Source organism: Microcaecilia unicolor, chromosome 5 (assembly GCF_901765095.1).
Source record: "Microcaecilia unicolor chromosome 5, aMicUni1.1, whole genome shotgun sequence".
In the NCBI taxonomy this organism is placed as follows: Eukaryota; Metazoa; Chordata; class Amphibia; order Gymnophiona; family Siphonopidae; genus Microcaecilia; species Microcaecilia unicolor.
The window spans coordinates 270,016,401-270,044,084 of record NC_044035.1 but is presented as its reverse complement, the minus strand read 5'-3'; the positions used below and the strand labels follow the sequence as shown (position 1 = coordinate 270,044,084).

The window sequence follows — 27,684 nt, the reverse complement described above, 5'->3', positions numbered from 1 at the left end:
TCTGGATATAGCGAAAAGATGTGGCCTTTAGGCGCTGCTGGTCTGGACGCCCTTGGTCTGTTTTTTGAAGAGCCCGAATCTGTTCCCATTCTTCTCCTGCTCGTGTGACTTTTCGTGGGACATTGTAGTTCTTTCCGCTTCTGTGGTTGTGTTCGCCTAAAAAAATTAGTGCCGAAAAAAGGTGCTAAGCACTATTCTATAAACGGTGCTAAAAGTTAGGTGTCATTTGTAGAATAGTATTTAGCTAAAGGAACCATGACTTCTTTTAGGCACGGCCATTTAAACCAACGAAAACCTGGTGAAAATCAGGCACAGATCCCCTGAATTCTATAACATAAATGACAGGAACGCCCACTGATCTGACCATGACCCTCCCATAGTCTTTTTAGTCCTGCATGTAAAATTTACACGTGGATTCCGTGCCTAGATTTATACATGTAAATTTTAATTAAAGTCAATTAGCACCAATAATTGCTTGATAAAATTCCAAATTTGTGCACCCAAATTTGTACAGGCAATTTACAGTGCCATTTATAGAGTTCGGGGGGCTAATATGATAGGATTTATAATATGTGCCAGAGCGTGTTTATCTATAACAATATGTTATCCATAATCAGCTTTATATTAACCCTTCAGAGGTTATTTTTACCAGATTGTATGGATGTCTGCGGTTTCTGTCTGCTCTACCTAGTCCAACTAAACTGGTATAAAGATCACTGGGGGAACATTAGACTATTTTTTACTATAGAAAGTTGTTGGGTGCTTTGGGGGTGACATGGGAAGAATTGGCAATTTTTGCCACAGGAATTAGGAAATGCACTAGAACTCAAACTGTGGCTAGACAGAATTTCATTACTCCTTGTTCTTGTCATAAACTGCTTTTTAAAATGTACTTTCTTATGTTGATACATTGGTTAGTCATTTTTTCCACACTTTCCCAATGACTGTTGCTTAACTTGTTCTGGAGCACTGAAGCTCCCTCCAAGCTATCTTTTAATCCCATGTATTTTGTTTAAACAATTTAACACCCAATCCCACTAGTTTTTCTGACCAGCTATGAAAGGTATGCACTTCAATGCAGAACGTTTTGATAATCAGTGATGGCCTGGCTGTGTTGTAAGGTCTAGAAAAAACTTCTGTTATTTGCAGAATTTGGGCCAATGGACGTGTAGCATTTTAGCTTTTTGTGCAGATGGCATACAGTGCACATAGCAATCAGAGAATTAATGGTGCTGAGCAGACTGCAGGAAAACTTTGACACAGCCAGGGGCCCTGCCCAGGAACATCATATGACTCCAGAAGCCCTGGACAATTCACAACAGGCACTCCCAACTGGGCAGTCATTTTTTATATGACTTCAACCCCCGTCTTTTAATAAAATTTTAAAAATGCACTAAACTAACTTTTAGGAAGAAAGTTAAAAAAAAAAAATCAACAATCCTAAAGTAAAGCTGTATTTAAGGGTCCTGCAGCTAAGAAAAAAACTCATGCCTGTTCTTCATGTCCAGATTACAGTATTTATTCATCATTAACTAAAGGCAACCAGGCCAAAGGTAAGTTTCAGTTACCCATTACACAGTTAAAACCACAGACGCCTTCTACTTACTTATTTGCAGTGACTCATACTATTGTGCTGGGAATGAGGCTCTGGCTCTCTTCCTTTATACTGCAATCCAAAATGGATTGTGCAAAGGCATCACATCCTCAAATAAGCAGTGAATCACTGGATGAAACTATCATTTATTTATTTACTTATTTATTTATTTATTTTTAATATTTATGATCTGCACTATCTACTACTGTAGATGACTTTCAAAAAGAAACATGCATAATACATAAAATTACAAAACATAAAATAATAAAAAGAAAGAGTAATAAAAATAATCTAAAACAACAATATAATCAATAAAAACAAACACATTCATAAACTCATAGAACCGAGTAATGGCATTTATGATCACAGCACCTATCAGTAGAATATCTGTCATCAAATTAATTGCAATGCCTGAACCCTCAACCAACATCTAGGAAACAGCCTGCTTTAAAAAAAAAAAACGCATCTTCAACTTCTAGTCGTAAATGTTGTCATTCAGTGTTCTCTCAGTAAGGCATTCCAAAGTGTTGGACCAACTACTGAGAACAAACTAGTGGAAGAGTGGCCTAGTGGTTAGAGCACTGGTCTTATAATCCAGAGGTGGCTGGTTCAAATCCTACTGCTGCTCCTTGTGAGCTTGGGCAAGTCACTTAACCCTCCATTACCTCAGGTACAAACTTAGATTGTGAGCCCTCTTGGGACAGAGAAATATCCAGTGTACCTGAATGTAACTCACCTTGAGCTACTACTGAAAAAGGTGTGAGCAAAATCTAAATAAATAAACAAACAAACTTGAGTTTCCAATCAATTTAAACTGTCTCAACTGCCCAGACTGTTGAAGTACACATCAAATTGGACCTACCACGTGCCCAATTTTTGGAGCATGCCCAAAACACGCAGTAGAAAATATATTTTCTACCGTGTGTCACTTACCCAGCGGTAATCGGCAGTTTATGTGCGTTGAACCTTTACCGCTAAGTCAATGGGTGTCGGTAAAGTCTCAAGTTGAAAATGGACAAGTGCTGGTTTTAATTTTGCCGCACGTCCATTTTCCAGCACAAAAAAGCGCCTTTTCTCCAGGCGCGCTGAGGAAATGGACCAGCGCGCATCCAAAACACGTGCCTACACCAGCACAGGCCACTTTTTGGTGTGCTTTAGTAAAAGGGCCCCTCAGTGCCTTAAATACTGTTAACAAAATCTTAAATTGTATTCTCTAAATTCTCAGAAGCCAACGTAATGTCTAAACAATGAGGGAAACATGATAAAAAAATATGGGCTCCAACAGTAATTCAAGCAGTAGAATTTTGTACTATCTGGAGTGCTTTTAAAGTGGAGGCAGGAAACCCAATATATAGGTTGTTACAATAATCTAACGCTGAAATTAATAGAATTCAGTCATATCCCGAGAGCAAGTAGATGGATATGTTTGAAACATTTAACAAAGGTGAGATTAGCATATATATCCAACTAGCGTTTGAACAACAGAACTAAAAAAATATCCACTGGAAAAAAAATACTTAAGGCAATGAATCAAATGCAGCATAAAAACGCCTTCTTAATAACACCATTGATCTGGGATTTCATATCTTAGGGGTCCTTTTAGAAAGGCACACTAGCGTTCTTAGCACTCACTAAAAATAAGCACACGCTAAACGTTAGAGTTGCCCGTATATTTCTGTGGGCATCACTAGCGATTAGCGCACCCTAAAACTGCTAGAGCACTTTTCTAAAAGAACCCCTTAGAGTCAATAAGGGCACCCAGATTCTTTACAGTAGAGGAAACAGGAATAGACCACTCCTAAATCTCCAGAAACTCTAGTACAGGAATAGTATTAACAAGACTGAAAATAGTCATCTCTGTTTCTCCTAAGTTTAGAGTAAGCTTATATGGCTAGAGTCAGCAAATGGCGCTCAAAAATCAGCGCTCAATGCTATTCTCCTTCAAGACTTTGTAATTCTATTTACTATGTAAACCGCATTGAACCTGCTATGTGTGGGAAAGCGTGGGGTACAAATGTAATTTAATAATAATATTCTATAATGCGCACTCATAGTGCTGAGTGCTGATTTTGGCATCCAGATTTGAGCACTTGGACATATGAAACCAGGTGTAATTCCTGGCGCACAATTTGGATGCACATCCCTGGCATTCTATAACACTGTGCACAAATTTTAGGAATGCCCTTGACCCACCCATGTACCTCCCATGGTCAAGCCCCCTTTTGGGTTGCTCTATGGGATTTGGGTGCACATTGTTATAGAATCATGCATAGCAAGATGTGTGCACAAACTAAATTAGCACCTAATTATTGGCACTAATTGGCTCACTGACCAATTTAATGGGGTACATCTTGGATCAGCACCCAATTATCAGCGCTGAATTTTGGGTGCCAAAAGCCACAAAATTAAATGTAGCTAATAAAGTGTCACTGACAAGAACAAAACATTGAAAATCATCCATATAGCCTATAGTCAACCCCAAAGGGCAGTAAAAAGCTTACATATCGGAGCTACATAAATATTAAATTACATAGCTGACAGAGCTGACCCTTGGCAGCTAACCCTTGGGAACCCCAGTTGGAAAACAAAACCATTGAGAAACATGATCTTAACTCTAACTTGCTGCAAACAATTACTTAAATCAATCCAACACTCTACCTTCTATTCCCACTTCTTTCAAATGATATAACAATATCTCATGATTTATTAAAGACTAGTAAAAAAAGGCCCGTTTCTGACACAAATGAAACAGGCGCTAGCAAGGTTGTCCTCTAAGTGTGTATGTTTGAGAGAGTGTGTGTGGGAGTGGCTGTGAGAGAGACAGAGTGAATGTACGAGTGTGTGTGTGTGTCATAGAGTGAGACTGTGTGTGTGAGAGTGAGAGTGTATGGCAGGGGCCCCCTCCCCCTCTTCCTTCCCCCCTCCCCCTCCCTTCCCCGCCTCCTCCCTCTCCTCCCCCTCTGTTCTCCCCTCTCCTCCCCCTCTGTCCTTCCCTCCTCCTTTTAGGGTTGTTCACCCCCCTCCTCCATTTAGGGTCATCTGCCAGCCCTCCCTCCTCTTTTTAGGGTCGCTCCCACCCCTCCCTCCTCTTTTTAGGGTCGCCCCCACCCCTCCCTCCGCCTTTCAGGGTCGTCGTGAGCTCTTTGGATGAGGAAGTGTCTGTAAGGTAAATGGGAAGGGAAAGCGAAAGTGAAACTTGCAATGCGCATGTAGGTGGACTCATGTGAGTCCTGGCAGCATGGGAAGCAATTGAATGAAATTAGAAGGCAGAAAGGACTGAGAGGACACCATATGTGTCACGTCCCCGTGGAATGTGCGGGACCTAGCCGCTGGCGTTACTCGGCGTCTGCTGTCTTCTTCTTCTCCTCTGCGTTAAGGGCCCCTCCGTGTGGGCCTGGCCGTCGGGAGTGGAGTGTCAGCCATTTTGGCAAAGGCGGCGCTCCGAGGATGTCCCGGGTCTCTCCTTCGTGGTTCAGAGAGGGGCGCTGGCCATCTTGGCAGAGCCGGCGCTCCGAGGATGTTCCGTGCCTCGTCTTCAGGTTGCGTGCTTCGCGCCCGGGGTAATCCATTCTCGGCTGGTCTGCTTGGTCCCGGAGTGTAGCCATTTTCGCCCCGCCTCCTGCTTCGTCGTGACTGGAGTTTGTGGCCTGACTCCTCCCCCTCCGGAGAATTAGCCTACGGAGGGCTCTCCTGCCCAGCTGATCTTCTGTCTCCTGATGGTAGGGGCTATTTGTAGAGCAGCTTCTGAAGCGAGGGGGTGTGTTGAAATCGGAGGGAGGGGGGCGTTTTGAACTCGGCGTGAGGGGGCCTTGAACGGGATGGGACATGTGCATGGGGGGGCAGGGGTGTTGATGTTCTTTGGGTGTGAGGGGGTGCTTTTGTTATGCAGGGGGGGTTGAGGGGTGTTTCGAGTGGTAGGCAACTTGTGTTAGTTTGCGGAGACGGTGGGTCAGTGGGTATTTTGTTCTGGTAGGGTGGGGGGAGGGGCTTGGGTGTTGCACCGGGGGGGAGGGCTTGTGCGATGTGCCGGCGCGGAGGGGCTTGGGTGTTGCGCCGGGGGGGGCTCTGTGAGTTGTTTCGTAGGCAGGGCTCGTAGTGGTGTATTTCGATGTCTGCCCCTGCGATTGGTTGAGTGCCATTGCTCCACCCTCGATGTCATCACGTTTGACGCGAGGGTGGGGCAAACACTCATGGGCAAATTGTGGTTTCACCACCATGCAGTTAGAACGCTGGGACTTGTGGAGGCTTCATTAGAATGTTGGAGGTGCGTTTTATATAGAGAGATATATCAAGCAGCACCAACACAATTGAGGTCTTTTGTTCAAAACCCTGCCGCATCACATCAAAGTTTGAAAAAGCAAGGTCTCAGCTCCACGGTATGGACGAAAACCAAATTGAAAATTGTCTACATCATTCAACTAATGCAGTACAGCTTTCTTAATCACTTTAGCTAAAAACCACAGAGAAGAAATTGGCTGGTAGTTTCTCAGAATTCAGCTGAACTCACTGTAAAACTTATGAATGTGGATGGTCCCTCTTACCTAAACACAAAGATGGGCTACACGCACGCGCGGCTCTGTGCTAGCAGCAGCTATATTCTGCACCCCTCCCCCTCCATACACACACACAGAAAAAAAAAACTGTACTGGCACTCGGCATTACATAAACAAACATATGCGCATGTGGTGGAATGCTATAACGAGATGTTATTTAGGTTGAAACAACTGGAGATAGAAGGAAAAGTTTATGACTGGATTTCTTCATATTTAGCTGGTCGTAGTATTCAAGTATGGAGTGGTGGAACACTGCCAGAGGTTAATGTGGTTCGGAGGGGGGGGGGGGGGCGTACCACAAGGATCGGTGCTTTCTGCCCTTTTAACATTTTTTAGCACCGTTGTGTTGGGTGTTTCAAAATTTAGGTGTGGAATATAGATTGTATGCTGACGACATGCAGTTCTTTTTTCCAATAAGTGTGGGATGTCGATTTGACAAGCCAAGTTTCAACATACATGATATCTATTCAAGAGTGGATGGAGGCAAATGAATTGGTTCTGTGTTTGAATAAAACTAAGATAATGACTGTAGGACGAAAGAGGGATGATAGACGGCCTCAGTCAATGCAGATTAAGAATGACATGAAATTATTGGGGGTGGTACTGGATGCACATCTTACTATAGAATCTCAGATTACCCGTGCCATTGGTACATCACTTGCTCAATTACGTTTGTTATGTCAGCTGAAACCAGTGCTGTCTTTTTCTGATTTTCGCATTGTTGAGCAAAGTAAGGTGATATTGAGGATAGAATATTGTAATTCTTTGTACCTGGGAATGCCAATTGCGAAAATTAAAGCCCTGCAGATGGTGCAGAATGCTGCAGTGAGGGTCATTATAGAGTTCTCTCGATATGAACATATTCACATGATGTATGAATGTCAAATGGTTCTTAAATTTTGGAAGGAAGTCTGGAGCATAATACAAAAGATTTTACCTATTGTTGATGACCTGTCTTATTCCATCATAATGTTTAAGTCTGCATCTAAATCTTTTGACTTGTCAACGTCACAAGTAAAGTTACTAGACATTCTCCTTACCATTGCTCAAAGACACATTTTACAGAACTGGAAATCTGCACATCTATTGAACATTCATTTTTTGTGGAATAAAGTTCTACAACACCAGAAATTTGAGTTTGCCATGGCACAGAAGTTTTGAGCGACAATTTCCATGAAAAAGGTTTGGTCTTCTTTAGAAAACTACCTCCAATCTACTCAGACCTAACCTCAGCTTAACTCAAAGGACTTATATATTAGACACCTAGTCAATGTTTTCTATTTTTCTTTTTCCCACCCCTATCCTTTATTGTTCCTTGTATTTGTGATATTTGGAAAAACAATAAAATATTTTGAAAAAAAAAAAAAGAACATATCATTCCTGCTTTAAAGCGTCTGCGCTGGCTGCCTATGCAATATAGGATTCATTTTAAGAGCTTATATTTTCTCCATCAGGTTGTGTATGGCAAGATTGCATGGTATTTTCGGTCTGTGGTCAAGTTATTTGTATCTGCAAGAGGGCTGAGATCTGACTTCACAAAAAAACTGGCAACTGACTCACTGAGAAGCACTCACTATGCTTGTACACGGGTTGCAGCCTTTTCATGCAGGTCCTGGATTGCGGAATGCCCTGCCCAGCTATCTACATTATTATACTAATGCAGGACATTTTAAGAAGTTTCTGAAGACTCACTTATTTGTTCAGGCTTTTTAATATCTTGTGCCGAGACTTTTCAAGTTTCTGGTTGCTTGGGAAACAGTGGGTATTGTCATTGTTTGTATTATATGTAAATTTGTGAATGTTATATTGTTACCCGCTTAGGTTTAGGCAGGATATAAATAAAATAAATAGTCAATATCAGAAAAACTGTAGCTCTGCATAGGTTTTCAGTGCATATACATTATACTCGTATTGCAGTGCTGTTTCACACAAAGCTCCACCTCTGGCCACCTTCAAATCCAGGCTAAAGGCCCACCTGTTTGATGTTGCTTTTGACTCCTAGCTTTTCACTTGTTCGTAACCTTTATCTTGTCTTCCTCTCTTCAATAGTCCCTTATCCCTATGTGTCCTATCTGTCTGTCCTACCCTTATCCCTTATTTGTCCTGTCTGTCTGTCCTGAATTAGATTGTAAGCTCTCCTGAGCAGGGACTGTCTCTTCTTCATGTTCAATTGTGAAGCGCTGCATATGACTAGTAGCGCTATAGAAATGATTTGTAGTAGTAGTAGTAGTAGTAATGTCAGCAGGCCAGCACCTTATTGTTTGTTCCAGCACACAAATATATATATACTAGTAAAAAAGGCCCATTTCGAAACGCAATGAAACGAGTGCTAGCAAGGTAAATTCCCACCCATCCTCCCTCCCTGCCGAGTTCCATACCCCCCTCCGTCCCTCCCTCTGTCCCTCCATCCCTCCGTTTCTCCTTCCCTTCCAAGTTGCAGACCCCCTCCCTCCCAGTTCAAGGCCCCCTTCACGTCCCTCGCACCGACTTGAACTCCCCCCCTTGGCGTCACTGCCTGCCCCCCCCCCCGTAGCGCGACCCAATGGACACCACCCTTTAGTCCGGAAAACCTCCCCCGAAGCCTCTGCGTACCTCTGCTAACGGAGGCGAACTTCTCTTCTCGGCTGCGGGGCTTTCCTTGTTGAATGAGCATGTTTGTGCGTCTGATGTCAGACGCATGCACAGAGATTTGGACACATACTACCTCATCAAGCCACGCCCCGCAGGCAAGAAGAGAAGTTCGTCTCCGTCAGCAGAGGTAGGCGAAAGCCTTGGGGGAGGTTTTTCGGAGGAAAGGGTGGTGTCCAGAGGGTCGCGGCAGGGGGGTCCAGGGGGCAGTAACGCGGATGGGGTGTGTTCCAATCGGAGGGAGGGGGGAGTGTGCAAGTCGTTGGTAGGGGAGCGTGTTTCCCTACTCCTGCCTTTCCGTTGCGTTCCTTCCGTTCACCGAAATGGTTCCACCCTCGACGTCATCACGGTCGACGCGAGGGCATGACAGAGAGACATGGTCAGTGGAGAGGCTTCACCACCACAAACTAATGAACCCTTCACGGAAGTGGGTGGAGCTTGGGGCTTCATTAGAACATAGGGGTTGCGAATTATGTCCGGATGGGGCGTGGCTGAGGGCGGGTGTATGAGTGAGAGTGAGTGGTGCTGACAGGCTACAACAGTACAGGGCTTCAATGTTTCCCTGCCACACAGTGAGCTTCAGAATTGGAGGAGAGAATTATATACACACAACCACCCACACAGCTCCTGATCCCCTACCATTTTTGTTTTTGCCATCCCTTTCAACTGAGACAGAAAAAAGGTTGCAGGTCCTATAAGCTTGCAGTCAAGAGAAGAAACAGGCATGAAGTCCTCACTAACGCTAAACACAACAGTGAGCTAGCCTCTTACTCCTTCTCACACCTTGTATTAATGCCCTAGTGTTAAACACTGCACTCCACCTTCCAGTCTTTTAAGCACTTCCTTCCATCTGGGTTCAATAGCTAATGGGATTTAAATAAGCTGTGAGCGAGTTTTTGTAGCCAGCTCATGTGCAAAATTTGTTCTAACACAAGGCACCATGGTTGTCCATAATAGTATGCACAAAAGTCATGCTAAGCTGTGTGTAAAGCCTACCATACTTTAATTATATCAGCCCCACAGTTTCAAATGAAGCCAGAAACCCATTTTCAGATGTTTATATCAGCCTTTGAAAATGAAGAAGGCCAAGCAAGTGACACACTAGTGTCGCATCTTAATCCTCTACCAACCGTACTGACAAACATGTGAGCAATCAAGAGGAACACACAAGGGACTGAACAACTGCTGTAAAAAGGTTTAAGTCTTCATTTTATTAGGCCACGTAAATCCAACATGCAAAATGGGAATTTTTAGATGCGGCAATCAGGAGAGAATCCCAGGCACCATGACACATTTTGTTTGCACTTCCCATCCCACAGGGATCATTCAGCAGGTGCATGTTCCTTAGCAGCGAGACTTGGAAGATGATATCAGCAATTGAAACAGATACAACCGAGAGGCTGTGTGGTCTGTATTCTGTTGTACCGTGAGAATATGGCAAGTCTACGAGAAGCCCAGTTTTGCTAGATGCAAGAGAGGAAATATGAGCACAAGATTGCTAAGGACATCTATCTGGGTTCCAAATGATGGAACTCAATATCAAAAGCCATAAGAAGCATCTCAAATCTCCTCCAATTCAGGAAAGAAATGAAAACTTACCTCTTCAAAATATTCTACAAATAACTACAAGACCACCTTCACCTTCCGCTTCAAATCAACCCCTCAAAAACAAACGAATAAATAACTCCAAAACAAATAACAGCAAAAGCTACAACTGTCTTTTCCTAGTCAAATTTATCTATTCATAAACTCTTGAATAATCACACGAATTATAGTCCTCCTACACTGCAAAGCATGATGGTAACTCCACCAAAATGTAAACTGTAAGCCACTTTGAACTGAAACTTGTTTTTGGATAATAGTGGGATACAAGAATGCATGCATAAATCAGTCAATCAATCAATCAATCAATCAATCATTCTAGTAGTTAGCCATTTTTAGCTGGTGTCAAAAAGTGTCATTAAAAAGGATCCATTGTACTGGCTAGTTTCAACTCAGTGTCACCATTGCAAAATGATGCTAAATCTGGGAAACATGAAATACATGTTCTGCATCAATCTTGTGCTGTTTAATCACATGACTAAGCTAGGGAATAAACAAACTTCCCCATGAATACTGCTGCATCATGGATTTTCCAGCTATGAGCTTTCTGCTTCCGAAATGACACAGGACCAGATGTAAGAATTTTCCAGGAAAGGGCTGGAAGATCCCTCTCAGTAACACTAACTGAGATAAGGCAGTCACTCTGCTGGATAATATGTACCAGACACTCTGAATCACAAAGATAGGATAGATGCAGTCAAAATCCAAAATATTGTGGAGTGGAGGGTTAGACCAGTGCAGAGGATACCAACATTTTTGGATGTGTGCATCCTTTATTAATCTCCAAAACGTTCAAGGACCCCCTGTTCAACCTGACCACTCTTTCCAGACTCCCTCCCCTCAGCACCAAGCCTGCCCTTGCTAGGTATAAGATAAGAATAGCCATAGTGGGTCATCTAAGCCCAGTTTCCTGCTTCTAAAAATGGCCAATTCCAGGTCACAAGTACCCGGCAGAATCCCAAAAAGAAGCAAGATTCCAGGAATAAGCAGTGGTTTTCCCAAGGTCTACCTTAATAACAGTTTATAGACTTTTGGGCTCATTTTCGAAAAAGGACGTCCATCTTTCGACATAAATTGGAAGATGGACGTCCTTCTCCCAGGGATGTTCAAATCAGTATAATCAAAACCCGAATTAGGCCATCTCCAACTGCACTCCATCACAAGGAGAGCCAAAGTTCAAGGGGGCATGTTGGAGGCATAGTGAAGGCGGGACTTGGGCGTGTCTAACACTTGGACGTCCTTGACCCATAACTGAAAAAAAGAAGGATGTCCCTGATGAACACTTGGACGTTTTCACCCGGACCTATTTTTCTTACGACTAAGGCACAAAAAGGTGCCAGAAATGACCAGATCACCACCAGAGAGACTCGGGGATGACCTCCCGTTACTCCCCCGGTGGTCACTAACCCCCTCCCACCCTCAAAAAACATCTTTAAAAATATGCCTTGCCAGCCTCAGATGTCATACTCCGGTCCGTGACAGCGCATGCAAGTCCCTGGAGCAGTTTTAGTGGGTACTGCAGTGCACTTCAGACAGGCGGACCCAGGCCCATCCCCCCCTACCTGTTACATTTGTGGAGGAAACAGCAAGCCCTGTACCCAAATCTAGGTGCCCCTCTTCACCCGTAAGGGCTATGGTAGTGGTGTAGTTGTGGGTAGTGGGTTTTAGGGGGGTTTGGGGGGCTCAGCACACAAGGTAAGGGAGCTATGGGATCCTCAGAAGCTTAGCCGAGATTGGGTGGCAGAGCCGGTGGGGGGAGGCGGGGCTGATGGTTGGGAGGTGGGCCTTGTTCTGGGCAGACTTCTACGGTCTGTGCCTGAAAATGGCAGAAACAAATCAAGGTCAGGTATACACATAAAGTAGCACATATAAGTTTAAATTGTTGGGCAGACTAGATGGACCGTGCAGGTCTTTTTCTGCCGTCATCTACTATGTTACTATGTACCTGGGAGCAATTAATGAAGTCCACTGCAGTGCCCCCTAGGGTGCCCGGTTGGTGTCCTGGCATGTCAGGGGGACCAGTGCACTACAAATGCTGGCCAAATGGCTTGCATTGGGTCATTTTTGACATGGACGTCTTTGGTTTCGAAAATCGCCAAAAGTCAGAAATGTCCATGTCTAGGGATGTCCCAATTTAAGGATTTGGACGTCCCTGACGGTATTTCCGAAATGAAAGATGGACGTCCATCTTGTTTCGAAAATACGGGTTTCCCTGCCCCTGGATTTCGCTGTTTTGCAAGGACGTCCCTTTCAAAAATGCCCCTCCACACCTCCAGGAATTTATCCAAACCTTTTTAAAGTCCCGCTATTCTAACTGCTTTACTACATTCTCTGACAATGAGTTCCAGAGCTTAACTATAAGTTGAGTTAAAGAATATTTTCTCCTATATATTTTTTTTAAGTTGTAATACTAGTCCTCTTTCTATCTCCCTTCGCATTAGTTCCCCCCCCCCCCTCTCTCTCTCTCTCTTTCTCTCTTTCTCTGCCTTCTCCAGTCTCCAACAGTCTCAGTCTCTCTCTCTCTCTCTCTCTCTCTCTCTCTGACTCCCCATCAATCAGTCTCCCTCTTTCCCTCTGGAAGTCTCCACCAAGTGAGAAAAGGGAGATACTGAGGCAGCACAGATATTTTCAGGCCCTGCAGGCTGATGCTGGTTCCAGTGACTCTGCTTCCAGCCTTTACAGCTGCCTCTGATCTCACCCCCATTGCCTCCATGGCTGGCCCCAACCCCAATTCTGTATCCAGACTGCATAGTTGCCTCTGATCCTACCTCCTCCCCCCAGCTGCTGCTGTTTCTGTCCCCTGCAGCTATTGATTGCTGCTACCGCCATCTCCACAGCCACTGCTGATCCTGCCTCTACAGCAACCTCTGCATTTTGTTTGCATGGATTACAGAAGGATTAAGAAACTTTTTTTTTCTCTTCTCTGTGATCTGTGCACCCCACTTTAATGGTCTCACAGACTCCCAGGGGTCCATGAACCATAGGTTGGGAACCATTTGCCAAGGGCTAGAAAAATAGGCTGAGAACCAGTGCAAGCCAGACCCTCCTCTGCCTCAGGTACAAACTTAGGGGTCGATGCTCAAAGCCTAATGCCGGCATTAGAGGCAATTAGTGCCAGATTAGCATGCACATTAATGAGCGCAGAATGTTCAGAGGGCTCTAGCATGGGAAATATGCACTGGCCCACCGTACTGCTTCTATGGCTGCCACCATCAACCCCAGCATCTGAAGACAGTTCCGAGCACACGGGGCTCTCTGTCCCAGGAGGTCCTGCATTGATTCTGCAGCTTGATGATGCACGGTACTTGGAAAAAAACTCGTCCTTGAAAAGAATCGAACGTGACCCCCAGATATTACAAGGTCTGCATCGGAACTAAATGGCTCTTGTTTACATTGATCACCCAACTTAAAGACTCCAAGAACTGCACCACCTGTGCTATCACCTGACACCTTTCCTGATACGACTTTGTGTGAATCAAACAATCATTCAGGTAAGGGTGAACTAGTATGCCCTGCTTGCGAAGGGCCGCCGCAACCACCACCATAATCTTGGTAAATGTCCTTGGTAATGTCGCTAATCTGAACGGCATCTCTCAAAAACCTATCAAGATCTTTCAGAAGAGACATCAATACTGGAAGAAGGTTCAGAATTCTTAGATTCAAGTTTCTAGTATAATTATCAAAGTACTCAGGTTCCCCATAAATAATCAGTTTCTGTTGCAATACAGGAATTTGAACCCTTTAACCTGAGAAACACAGGATCCTAATTCCTCAAGTTTGAAGTCTGGTTGAACAATTGCACCTCAAATGCTTCAAACTTAGAAGTGTTCATAAGGGAAGAATGAATAAAATCTGCATAAACATTATGCAAGAAGTCCAATGCAGTCCATACTGAATCTAGAGCAATTTCTCCCATTGTTATTCCAGAAGGGGTCTTCCCATCAAGCCATCTCCCACAACAGGCCTGCAAGTGAGCTCAACCAGAGTCTTAAGCAACACATCTTCCAGGTGCAGCATCAATAAAGACTAAGACTCCACTGTAACGTCATTGGGGACAAGGACTGCACACCTCCCTAAAAGCATGCCAAATGGTAACACATCCTTAGGTGAACACCTTGTGATTCTGCAGAGTCCACCCCCCACAGCCGCAGAGGAATAGCTGGGCCAACTAGGCTGAGCGAAACCTCACCCTCTGAGTCAACATTTCTCCTCCGCTGAGTCCAAGAATTTGCTCAATAATGAATGTATGACAAAAGCAGTGATTAAAGTCTGCCATGGTCTGGGGGCAATTTGCTGTGGGGGAGGTCCCCTAACTCTCCCTTTTCCTGTAGTAAAAAGTAAACCAGGCCATAATAGATGAAAACCACAAAATATCACCGGGGCTTTGCCCACAATGTCCTACACCACCGCTATCTTGAGAACCTGGATGTATAATTTATGACATTATACAGTGGGGGAAATAAGTATTTGATCCCTTGCTGATTTTGTAAGTTTGCCCACTGACAAAGACATGAGCAGCCCATAATTGAAGGGTAGGTTATTGGTAACAGTGAGAGATAGCACATCACAAATTAAATCCGGAAAATCACATTGTGGAAAGTATATGAATTTATTTGCATTCTGCAGAGGGAAATAAGTATTTGATCCCCCACCAACCAGTAAGAGATCTGGCCCCTACAGACCAGGTAGATGCTCCAAATCAACTCGTTACCTGCATGACAGACAGCTGTCGGCAATGGTCACCTGTATGAAAGACACCTGTCCACAGACTCAGTGAATCAGTCAGACTCTAACCTCTACAAAATGGCCAAGAGCAAGGAGCTGTCTAAGGATGTCAGGGACAAGATCATACACCTGCACAAGGCTGGAATGGGCTACAAAACCATCAGTAAGACGCTGGGCGAGAAGGAGACAACTGTTGGTGCCATAGTAAGAAAATGGAAGAAGTACAAAATGACTGTCAATCGACAAAGATCTGGGGCTCCACGCAAAATCTCACCTCGTGGGGTATCCTTGATCATGAGGAAGGTTAGAAATCAGCCTACAACTACAAGGGGGGAACTTGTCAATGATCTCAAGGCAGCTGGGACCACTGTCACCACGAAAACCATTGGTAACACATTACGACATAACGGATTGCAATCCTGCAGTGCCCGCAAGGTCCCCCTGCTCCGGAAGGCACATGTGACGGCCCGTCTGAAGTTTGCCAGTGAACACCTGGATGATGCCGAGAGTGATTGGGAGAAGGTGCTGTGGTCAGATGAGACAAAAATTGAGCTCTTTGGCATGAACTCAACTCGCCGTGTGTGGAGGAAGAGAAATGCTGCCTATGACCCAAAGAACACCGTCCCCACTGTCAAGCATGGAGGTGGAAATGTTATGTTTTGGGGGTGTTTCTCTGCTAAGGGCACAGGACTACTTCACCGCATCAATGGGAGAATGGATGGGGCCATGTACCGTACAATTCTGAGTGACAACCTCCTTCCCTCCGCCAGGGCCTTAAAAATGGGTCGTGGCTGGGTCTTCCAGCACGACAATGACCCAAAACATACAGCCAAGGCAACAAAGGAGTGGCTCAGGAAGAAGCACATTAGGGTCATGGAGTGGCCTAGCCAGTCACCAGACCTTAATCCCATTGAAAACTTATGGAGGGAGCTGAAGCTGCGAGTTGCCAAGCGACAGCCCAGAACTCTTAATGATTTAGAGATGATCTGCAAAGAGGAGTGGACCAAAATTCCTCCTGACATGTGTGCAAACCTCATCATCAACTACAGAAGACGTCTGACCGCTGTGCTTGCCAACAAGGGTTTTGCCACCAAGTATTAGGTCTTGTTTGCCAGAGGGATTAAATACTTATTTCCCTCTGCAGAATGCAAATAAATTCATATACTTTCCACAATGTGATTTTCCGGATTTAATTTGTGATGTGCTATCTCTCACTGTTACCAATAACCTACCCTTCAATTATGGGCTGCTCATGTCTTTGTCAGTGGGCAAACTTACAAAATCAGCAAGGGATCAAATACTTATTTCCCCCACTGTATATGTGGTTTACTCTCTGGGTATAATGCATGATATCTTTAGGACTGGGGCTGGATGTTATCTTGCTTGTATGTGTGAGATACTCACTCATATAAGCAGAATTCTTTGTTTAAGGGATTTTATGCACTGTACTTTGAGATTATATGCTGGGGTTTTATTTTATTACTACATATTAACAATGCTTATTTTTTTGCACTGGAGTGTAAGAAGATTGTGTTTTAGACACTACAATGTATTGTTGCTCATTGTGCTTTTGCATTTAACTACAGGAATGTGGGAGGGTGAGAAATAAATGATATAAATACAAAGATAAACCTTCAGCTGTATGTGTACAAAAGCAAAACACAGAGTTAGGTGGTCTTCCACAATATTGCTCTTGGAGTGAAATCACTTAGCCGATCTCTCATTCACACCTTATCCACCCTTTTTGTTTTTGCCCAGCAGTTTCCCTCCTGCTTCTTTGGGCTTCCAGCTTAATCAGTGATGGCCTCTAGTGGGCTACCGCCTAGGAGACCTTCATTCAGAACTGCCTAGGGATTTTTTCCACCTACTTTATGACCATTCATGACTCTCTTCCCAAACTTTGATCCAATTTGAGCTCATTTAAACAACTGAAAACTCAGTTAATCCCAAAGCCAAAATAGCAGGTCTCCATACACCCTCTCTTCCAAATCAGGAAGGCTGTGGTGGGTGATAATAGTGGAAGCAGTCAGCTCAATGCCTGTGGGTCAGTGTGTATGGATAGATGTCACTGTTCTGTATGGGTTTCCTGTCTAATAGGCCCAATATTGTGGAATCAGCTTCCTACGAATATTCGAACTATGAATACAACAAAGATTTAAAAACTTGTAAAGAGTTACCTGTTTGTCCAAACTTAATTAAATTGGACTTTGCACAGTAGGCATGAACATGAATATGATAACATTTAGGAAGTAATGAAAAAATTATGTTGGACTATGTAAAGTAAAAGCAGGAATAGGTAGAAGACTACAGTGGTTATTATTGATTATTTATTTTATTTGTGTTTGTATGAGATGATTTGAATTATGTTTTTTTTTATTTGGGTTTTTAATTATTGTGTATATTTTAGGATTATATATGTTATTTTGTTATCCACTTATATATAAGCAGAATGTAAGTTAATAAACCTTAACAGGAATCTGACCTGAGCCTCTGAATGTTCACTGACTCACTGGCCCCATGCTGGCTGCCACTACTGTCATAGGTCACAAAGGACATCCAGAAAGAGGCACGATGGCTGTTTGTGACCCCATTTGGGGTCCCGACCCACAGTCTGGGAACCACTGGTTTCAGGTCAGTTATTACAGCAAAGGTGACATACTGGGGTCCCTTCAGGAACTCTGCTATAATAGATTCCTAAATCCAGCCATTAGGTGCTGTGTTGCATTTAATAGGATTCCTTCCTTCCAGTGGAGTTTGAGAATGCTGCCTCCACAGCACCCCCAACCCCCAGCCTACACAGGGCGTCAGACCCATTTCTTACACAGCAGTGCACAGCGCTGCAAGTAAGCTACTGAAATGGTCCCAATCTGTAATTAACACCAAAGTGTTTCTCTAAAATCTAAGGTGATGTAAAAACCTTAAATTGATTACCTATAAACCAAACACAGGAAGGAAAAGTTACAGTAAACAACTAGAAATCAACATGGTTGATACTCAAACCAATTTAACCAACTAGAAATGGCCGCTGACCGGTTAAATCGCTCGTTCAGAGCTATCTGCTCATTTTCAGTGGCACTTAACCAGTTATCTCTGCTGAAAATTAGTGGTTAGCACCTAAGTGAAAACTAGCTACTTTGGGAGTGATCAGTGGGCAGTCAGCACTTGGCCGGTTAAGTGCCAATATTCAGCATTTAACCGGCCAGGGTAACCGCATAAATGGGACCCCTTGGCCGGTTAACTTCTGAATATCGACTTAACCGGTTATGTGTTAACCAGCTCCGCAAAAAAACGGATATTTCCATGCTGAAGCCCAGACATGACCCGGCTGAATATCTAGAAATAATGCCAGCGGCAGTCAGCAAAACGCTCACCACCGCCAGCTGAATATTTACCCCAATATATTACTTTTAACAACAACAGAACCGGTGGCACCCCCAAAAGCAGACTATAAGATGCCACTAATCTATTACTTTGCTTCAAATTAACATGGATACCCCTCTGAAAATATTGCTTCTAACATTCCTTCGGAGTTTGAGCCAGGATGTTTAGGGCTTCACTTCGTCTTCAGGCAACAATACACAGTACCTCATTAAGGGCTAGATGTCCTGAAGGGCGCCATACAGTTGCATAAAATGGGCCCTGCTGTAAATGCGTGTTAATGCATGTAAGCATAAGCCAACACAATAATACATTTAGGGAATCTAGGCCTAGTTCTAATTAAACACTGCAAAATTCCAGAGAAGTGCAAATAGACAAAGCTTTTGAAATTCCCAGCCAGCAGCATTCTTTTCGGCTCTGTAGATAGTTGGTTCTCTCACTAGGTGTATTTTTTTTTTTTTGCACACTTCTACTGTTGCAAAATAAGGGCCTGGGGGAAGGGAGAATGAAATACTTTCTACATTATGATATTAATAATGCCAACATGGAACACACATATTCTGAAATGGCTTGCATTTGACTCTAATATACTATCTGCAGGCACAACCTCCTCTGGGGTTGATACCACAGCCACAGATTTCAGTGTCTGGACACTACATAGCTGCCTTTGAGGTGAGAGAGGATAATACCCAGCTGTGGGTTGGCAAACAGAGTCACAACATAGTAAAGAATCATGGACTTCATGATAGTAAGGAAGGGTTTACACCGAACACAAGAACACACATCCTACAGCACAAGAGGCAAAGTAGACACGGATACATTCTGGCAACTGATATACAATAATGAATGGATAGCTCAAACGGACTCCATATACTACCTCATAGAATGGGATAAAAGATGCAAAAGTGTACTAAATGAAATAGCACCCTTACGAACAAGAACCGCACGTAAGCACAACTCGATACCATGGTACAACGATGAACTGAAAAAGTTAAAAACACAATCCAAGAAACCCGAACGAGCATGGAGAAAAACAAAAGATGAACATACACTTAACGCATGGAAACAAATACACAGGAAATACAAATACACAATAAGACAGACCAAAAGATCATACCATAAAACTAAAATAGGAACAAATTACACCAACTCGTGAACAAACTCCTAGACACCAACTTGGTTACTACAATGAATACAGACATCCCATCTGCAGATAAACTTGCTAAATATTTCAATGAAAAAATTGTAAACCTACACAAAACGCTACCTCAGGACAATACCGATATCGAAACCTTCCTTAATGAGTTGGCCCCAACCTTTGAAGAATACCCGGTTGACCGAACCTGGACAAACTTTGCTCTCCTTACCGTCGAAACAGTTACCCAGGCGATTAGCAGGTTCTCCAACACTTACTGCAAACTAGATACCTGTCCCAACTACCTAATGAATTCCGCCCCTGACCGCTTCATAGCAGACCTCACATCCCACCTAAATTACATGCTTCAGCAAGGCCTGTTCCCCAAGGAAAATGGCAATATCCTACTCACCCCTATACCAAAGATACCAAGAAAAAGACAAATGAAATCACTAACACCGTCCAGTAGCATCTATCCCACTGGTAGTCAAACTGATGGAAAGCATGGTAACTAGGGTTACCATTTTGTGTCCTCTGAAAAAGAGGACACATGTCACGCCCCCTACCCCGCCCCCGTCACGCCTCATACCCCGCCCCCGCCACGCCCCCTTCGGGTCCTCGTTCCGCCCCTCTATTCCCCGCCCCCCCCGTCACATGGTTTCCCCCCCCCTCACATATTCCCCCCCTCACTTACTATCTAGCCCTGGTGGTCTAGTAGGGTCTTCTCTTCGGGGCAGGAAAGAGCCCCCTCTTTCCTGCCCGGAGCGCTGCCTGTCCTTGCCTGCTGCATCCTCCTCGGTCTGGCTGGAGATTCAAAATGGCCACCGAGAGTTGAAGTGGCCTCGCGAGAGTTCAACTCTCGGCGGCCATTTTGAATCCCCAGCCAGACCGAGGAGGATGATAGACAGGGGAGGCAGCGCTCCAGGCAGAAAAGAGGGGGCTCTTTCCTGCCTCGAAGACGTCACTAGACCACCAGGGAACATGGTAAGGAAGGGGACGGGACGGGAGTAGGGTTACCACGGCGCCAATCGCCCGCCCACACGCACGCGCCTGACCGCACCCGCGCCCACGTTTGTCCAGAAATCCGGACAAACGTGGGTGCAGGCAAAATCCGCCGGACGCCCCGGACATGCCCTCAAAAAGAGGACATGTCCGGGGAAATCCGGACGAATGGTAACCCTAATGGTAACCAAACAACTTACAGACTATATAAACAATTTCTCAACATTACACGAGTCACAGTCAGGATTTCGCCCCCTCCACAGCACTGAAACAGTACTACTCACTCTCCTAGCCAAATTCAAGCAAGAGATAGCAATGGGCAACAACATCCTCCTCCTCCTCCAATTCGACATGTCTAGTGCATTTGACATGGTAAAACCATAATATACTACTAAGACTACTAGATCACTTCAGGATTGGTGGAAACATACTTAGCTGGATCAAAGGTTTCCTAACCACAAGAACATATCAAGTAAAATCAAACTCAAACATATCATCACTATGGAAAGCAGACTGCGGAGTACCTCAAGGATCTCCGTTATCACCGATCCTCTTCAACCTAATGATGACCCCACTAGCCAAGTCCTTAGCCAACCAAGGCCTTAACCCTTTCATCTATGCAGACGATGTCACAATATACATTCCTTACAAAACTAAACTGACAGAAATCACCAATGCAATCAAGCTCAGCCTGAACATCATGGGCAAATGCATTTCAACTAAAACTCAATAAAGAAAAAACACATTGTCTCATTCTCTCATCCCAACACATCGCAGACAACCCCACAAGTATCAATGCCCCAGATTACACCCTCCCTATCTCAGACAGCCTCAAAATCATTGGTGTTATAATGGACTGTAACTTAACACCAAAGAGCCAAGTGAAATCCACAACAAAGAAAATGCTGCACTCAATGTGGAAACTCAAACGCATGAAACATTCTTCCCGAAGGAAACATTCCGGAACCTGATACAATCAATGGTACTAAGCCACATAGACTACTGCAATGGAATTTATGTGGGATGCAAAGAACAAACCTTAAAGAAACTTCAGACCGCTCAAAACACAGCAGCCAGGCTTATATTTGGAGAAATGCAATTCGAAAGCGCAAAACCACTCCGTGAAAAACTATACTGGCCCCCAATCAAACAACGCATTGCATTCAAAATCTGCACCCTGGCTCACAAAATCATCTACGGTGAAGCCCCGGGATACATGACAGACCTGATCAACCTACCAACTAGAAACACATCCGAATCAACACGAACATACGTACTTAAATCTGCACTACCCAAGCTGCAAAGGACTTAAATACAAATCAACCTATTCATCCAGTTTTTCCTACATAAGCACACAACTGTGGAACGCACTACCAAAAGCCTTGAAAATGACGTATGACCGCCATTACGGTACTATGTAAGCCACACTGAGCCTGCAAATAGGTGGGAAAATGTGGGGTACAAATGTAACAAACAAATAAATAAATAAAAATAAACTTCCGGAGAACACTAAAAACTTACCTGTTTCAAAAGGCATTCCCCACAGAACCAACCTAAATGCCTGATCTCTGCAACACAACAAAACCAAAGTACGTAATGGACATAACACAACTCTTCCGCTGTACGATCCCCTAATGTGGCTGTACCACATGAACTTTATCTTACCATAACATCACTTTGTATTTGTTCACACCGGAGACTGCTAACGTCTCTCCGGTATTATGTAAGCCACATTGAGCCTGCAAATAGGTGGGAAAATGTGGGATACAAATGTAACAAATAAATAAATAAAGCAACTTCTCCCTAGTCACTTGGAAGGTGGGTCGAAGAGTCAAGATTAGAGGCCTGGTTTACAGTTAAACTTGAACTAGGCAGATCAGAGGGAAACGGCAACACTGAAAATTGTGAAGCGGTAACAGTGTATAGAGCCACAGATGGAACAAAAAGGAAGAGTCCAAATTCAAAGGAAGCAATTTATTGTAAAATCCAAAATAGCCCGTGTTTCGGCGAATGCCTGCTTCAGGGGTCTGCATAAGAATACAATTAAAAAACAGAAGTCAACAAAAGCAATACATATAAAAATAAAATAGAATGTTGTGCATGTTGTTCAACAAAGACACATGTGCAACTCAACTTTGATATTTATATGTTTGTATGTATACAGCATGCAATTTTTATTGTATTTTATTTTTATGTGTATTGCTTTTGTTGAACTCTGTTTTTTAATTGTATTCTTATGCAGACCCCTGACACAGGCATTCGCTGAAACACAGGTCGTGTTGGGTCTTACAATGAATTGCTTCCTTTGAATTGTTGTTCCATCTGTGGCTCTATGTACTGTTACTGCTTTACAGCTAAACTTGGCCTAGCGCAAATATTCCAGCCCTAAAGAGGAAACAGACTTAAAAATAGCTAAACTATAAATACTGCAGCATGTAGAAAGGTGTTATCCCACATGAATGGATTTCACAGCATACAGGATGCACTATTTCCTGTGATAAGGAAACTAAAAACACAAGAAAAGAATATTTCAGCAGGTAATAGTGAAGTACCTTTTCCCATAGCCACACAAAGTCCTTTTTTAATAAGGCCCAATGAGAGCTATAAAAACAAATAAAGCATAAGCAGTGCCTAATAATGAAGGCATAGCCTAGTGGTTAGAGCACCGGTCTTGATATCCAAAGGTGCCTAGTTCAAATCCCACTACTGATTGTGAGCCCTCCAGGGACAGAGAAATACCCAGTGTACCTGAACATAACTCACTTTGAAAAAGGTGTGAACAAAACCCAAAATAAATACAAATTCTTGTATCATAATTAGCTTGAATAGGCTTAGAAAATCCATTCTTTCTTCCTGGGAGACAAGACAATTTATTCCTTAGGATCCTGCCTGATGCTTGTGAGCTGGCTTTTGCAACTGTGGGTGACAGGATGCTGGCCTTGATGGAACTTTGAGACTGACCCAGAATAGTGTATTTTATCTTCGTATAAACAAAAGTCTTCTTCAACTTTTACTTCTAAATTAAGCACATTCACCCCCTAATTCTCTAAGGCTGGGCGCTCAACATTATGCTTAGCACACTTGTGCACTGGAGTTATACTTTAAGATTAGTTGCATGCATGACAACATAATAATGAACTGATAATTGATGTTAACTACCAATAGTCGGCACTAAAGAGTGTTAATTGTCACTACTGGCACCAGTTAGCAGTTACACACAGTCAGCACTCTTTATAATGTGTACACAAAATCCACAGCATGCAACTGCAAGGGGGCGTGGACAGGGGAGGGTCAGGAGTGTGCCCAGGACTTGAGCAACACATTATTGAATACATGCAGTTAGGTGCCTAACTGCTTACAATTAGGAGCGTAAAAAGATCAGCACGCACATTCCTGAATCTCCACTACCCCAGTTGCAAAGAACTTAAATATAAATCGACATATGCATCCAGCTTTTCCTACATTAGCACGCAACTATGGAATGCACTACCAAATGCCATAAAAACATCTGTCACTAACGAACGTTAATGCACTACCACCTTATTATTTCTCACGCCGGAAATTAACTGATTATCTAATTTACTCTACCATTTATGAACTTAATGCAATACCACTTTGTATTTCTCATTCCGGAAATGGCGATCGCCACTATGGCATACTGTAAGCCACATTGAGCCTGCAAAAAGGTGGGAAAATGTGGGATACAAATGCAACAAATAAATAAATGCAGACTTCCGCTAGCATTCTATCCATGCGGAACTGCCATTATAGAATTGATGCTTAGAGGGAGATTCTATATGGCGCCTAAAAAAAAATCGGCATGGAAATCAATGCCGACTAAGCATATTCTATAAGCGACGCCTAGATTTAGGTGTGGTATATAGAATACCCTTGATATCTCAGTGCCTAAAACTATGCACATCCATTTACACCAATGAAAATGTGGCGCAAATCCTTGCCGTTAGATTTACATGCACTGGGCCATATTCTATACACGCATAAATTTCAGAATGTCCATTTCCCTACCCATAACCACGCCCCTTTTTACCTGTGTATGTTAGAAATGAGGCGCACTGCATTACAGAATACGCTTAGTGAGTTCAGCACGTAAATTCTAATTATTGCCAATTAGTGCTCATTATTGCTTGTTCAGTGCTGTTATCAACACTAATTAGCTAGAAGCCAATTAAGTTATGAGTGGTATTAGATTTCGACGTGGATCTCTAGGCACGCTACATAGAATCCAGGGGTTAGCGTCCAAATGTTTGGCATCTAACTTTAGGCAACCTTTAATTCTCCTTCAGTAAACAGAAACTAAAGTTTAAGATATGTTAAAGAACAATGCCATAAGTTAAAGTTTTCAACTGCAAGAAAAGATTTTGGAATCAAGTCTTTTGAAGTTCTAATGTGGTACTTTGCACATATGGGACCCAGACTTTTGCAGCAGCCTCCCAAGCCGTATTCCCACTGAAAAGGGGCACCACTCTGAAAAGGGACGCATTTGCCAAATCCATGGTCACTTAAGAGTAAGCAACTATAGCTTTCAATTCATGGTACATATTCTTAACAAGCAAGTAAAATGTGTGGAAGTTCCCTTTGAGGGGAAGTCTATCAGAATCGAATGTGGTAAACCCTGCCAGAGAGCTGAGACATCAGAATTACACAGATTCTCAAATATGCCTCTACAGCCTGGGAAGAAGTAGGTTAGCAGACAGAAAATTAAAAAAAAAACATTACAAAGTTGAAGAACATCTGGCAGAGCAGTTACACTTTCCAGGGGCACACTCGCCACATACGAGTAAATTCCAGATGTTAACATATCACTAACATCCCCCATCCCCCTTCATTATGTTTCCTGCCCCGAAATTCCTCAAAATCTTACTGGGAATGCCAGCCTGAGCCAAGTAGTAGACGGTAACCGGAAAGGCTACACTATGGTCAAACAAGAGTCCCCTCTCCAATTCTACTTGTAAGCAGAACTAGTACCCTGGTCCATCTTTAAACAGCCTCTCTTGCCCGCCCCCATACCCATTCTCCCTCTCTTCTGCCCAGTCCCTCTTCTTTCAGTCTTTCTTTCTCCCACCTCCTTCTCTCCCCCTCCCACACTGCTACATCTGGATGCCTTTTAGCCAGGCAGTTCTCTGGACCCAGGTCATTAACTGCATTCCTCGGTTTCCTTTTTTGTTCTCGTTATACCCCTTCAGAGAAAAAAAACCAAACAAACCCTACATTTACAGCTGAAAAAACCCAACAACAATCCATACTTCTCCTTAATCTTGACATATATTTCACTTTGCAGATTCCAATGTGACTCTTAAATATGCTACTACAATTAACTAAGATTATCTAACACAAACGGCCAATTATCCTGCCAGTAAACTGAGTAAAGTATTAGTAGAATCCAAAAGAATAAGACACCACGATGTATTCGATAAACTGAGATAAATGCAACGTTTTGGGTCAGTTTCCTCCTGCACTGGACCTTTGGATCCGTCGGACAGAGAGGGCTCGCACCTGCAGACACACTTTCAGTTCTGAAGTCAACATCTTTCCTCTGTATCCAACCCTCGAATTATTCTCTCGCTGCTACAAATGAAAAGGATCCCAGCAGGGCGCCAGCTTTTCAACCGTAGGATAGGGGCACTTTGCAGAAGCCAAAGCCAAACCCACTGCCTGCTGCTAGGGAATTTTGGAAATAAACCTCCCCATACAGAGCAGGATCAGGAACTCCCCGAGGCAGGGAGGATCTGAGCAAAGTCCGGTGCCCTCCCCCAGCCCTCAGGGTCCTCCAGTGCTTTGGGGAGAGTGGGGGGGGGGGGGGGGGTTAACCCAACAACCCCCTGAAGCCAAAATGTTTCATTCTGCTGCTTCCTCCCAGACCCCCAAATCTTCTGTATCCAATACCCTGATTTCAACCCTTTCCTCCAAACTTTGTGTATCTAATACCCACTTCCCATGCCATCCTCCTCAAACTTCTGCATCTAATACTCCTCCGTCCCTTGCAAACTTTCAGTATCTACTGCAGTGCCCCCTTATCCCTCCTAATGCACCCGTTACCGCAGTTACCCATCACTAACCTCTCTTCTGCCCCTAGGAGGGCACAGCAGCAGCCGCTGGCCCGGGACGAACAGATTTTCCCTCCTCCCTGGGTGCTCTATTGCTTAGGAGCGCGCCTTCCTCCCCTCCTTTACCTCCAACCACGGCGATTCCAGGAGAAGGGGGGGGGCGCCTATTTCCCTCCTCTCAAACCACAAACCAGCCCCCTAGCTGCCAACCCCCTCCCAGCCTCAGGTGCCAGGCGTAACCCGCAGTTCTGGAAAGGGAAGAGTCAGCCGCATACTTACCCCCAGCTGCTGCCTGCACTCGCACGGTGGGCGGGTGGTCTCTCCCCCCTCCACAGCTGGAATGGTACATTCCCAAACTTTAAAGCGCTCTCAGGGAACACAAGTTTAAGGAGGGGAGAAGTGCCGAGTGGGTGATGAGGAGAGCATCAGATGTGCTAACACCGAATTCTAGTAGGAACATTTAAGGCTTTCAACTTACATCCCCTGTGCATTCAGTTCTGCTGGTCCTACTCCTATAATGCAACACGATGGGACTGGAGTGGTAATGTCCCTACTGGAACTGGTTAAGTCGGCGGGGGGAGAAATTAGATTAGTGTAGAGCGGGGGTGCATGGCGGGGGACGGGACTGTAAATAGCAGAGTAAGGGAGGGTGTGACTGGGGGAAAGCGCCTATAGTGCAGAGGAGGAGGCCAGCAGTGCTGTGTGCTGAGATGATAAACAAGGAAATCTTACAAGGTTCATCGTTACAGGGAGGACATAAGAGGGGGGGGGGGGGGGGTTGTGTATTAGTTCAAGGTCTTGCAATCAGTGATTTGCAAATGACAATTAAGAAGAAGGAACCAGAGGTTTGTTTAAATGAAGTAGTGTGAAAACTGAAGACAGGATGGAGTGGTTACAATCACAGTCAGTCTGGCAGGGTGGCTCACAGGAAACCAGCTGTGTTTATCTGACCCTCTTCCCTGGCTCAGGCTGGGAAAGGCTCTTTTGCACTGTACTCTTCAG

At 44.0% G+C, this 27,684-nt stretch overlaps 1 protein-coding gene across 4 annotated transcripts in view; it reads right to left on the bottom strand.

The window, feature by feature from the left end:
* PHLDB2 (pleckstrin homology like domain family B member 2) overlaps positions 1 to 26,787 on the bottom strand; it is a 195,494-nt gene extending 168,707 nt beyond the window's left edge. For 3 of the 4 annotated variants that reach the window (XM_030204197.1, XM_030204200.1, XM_030204199.1), the window contains exon 1: positions 26,695 to 26,787. The gene's annotated coding sequence lies outside the window, so the exon portion shown is untranslated. Of the gene's footprint in view, positions 1 to 26,131; positions 26,324 to 26,694 lie in introns of those variants that run through there. The other variant, XM_030204196.1, reaches the window with a different exon arrangement.
* Positions 26,788 to 27,684: the final 897 nt, after the last annotated feature.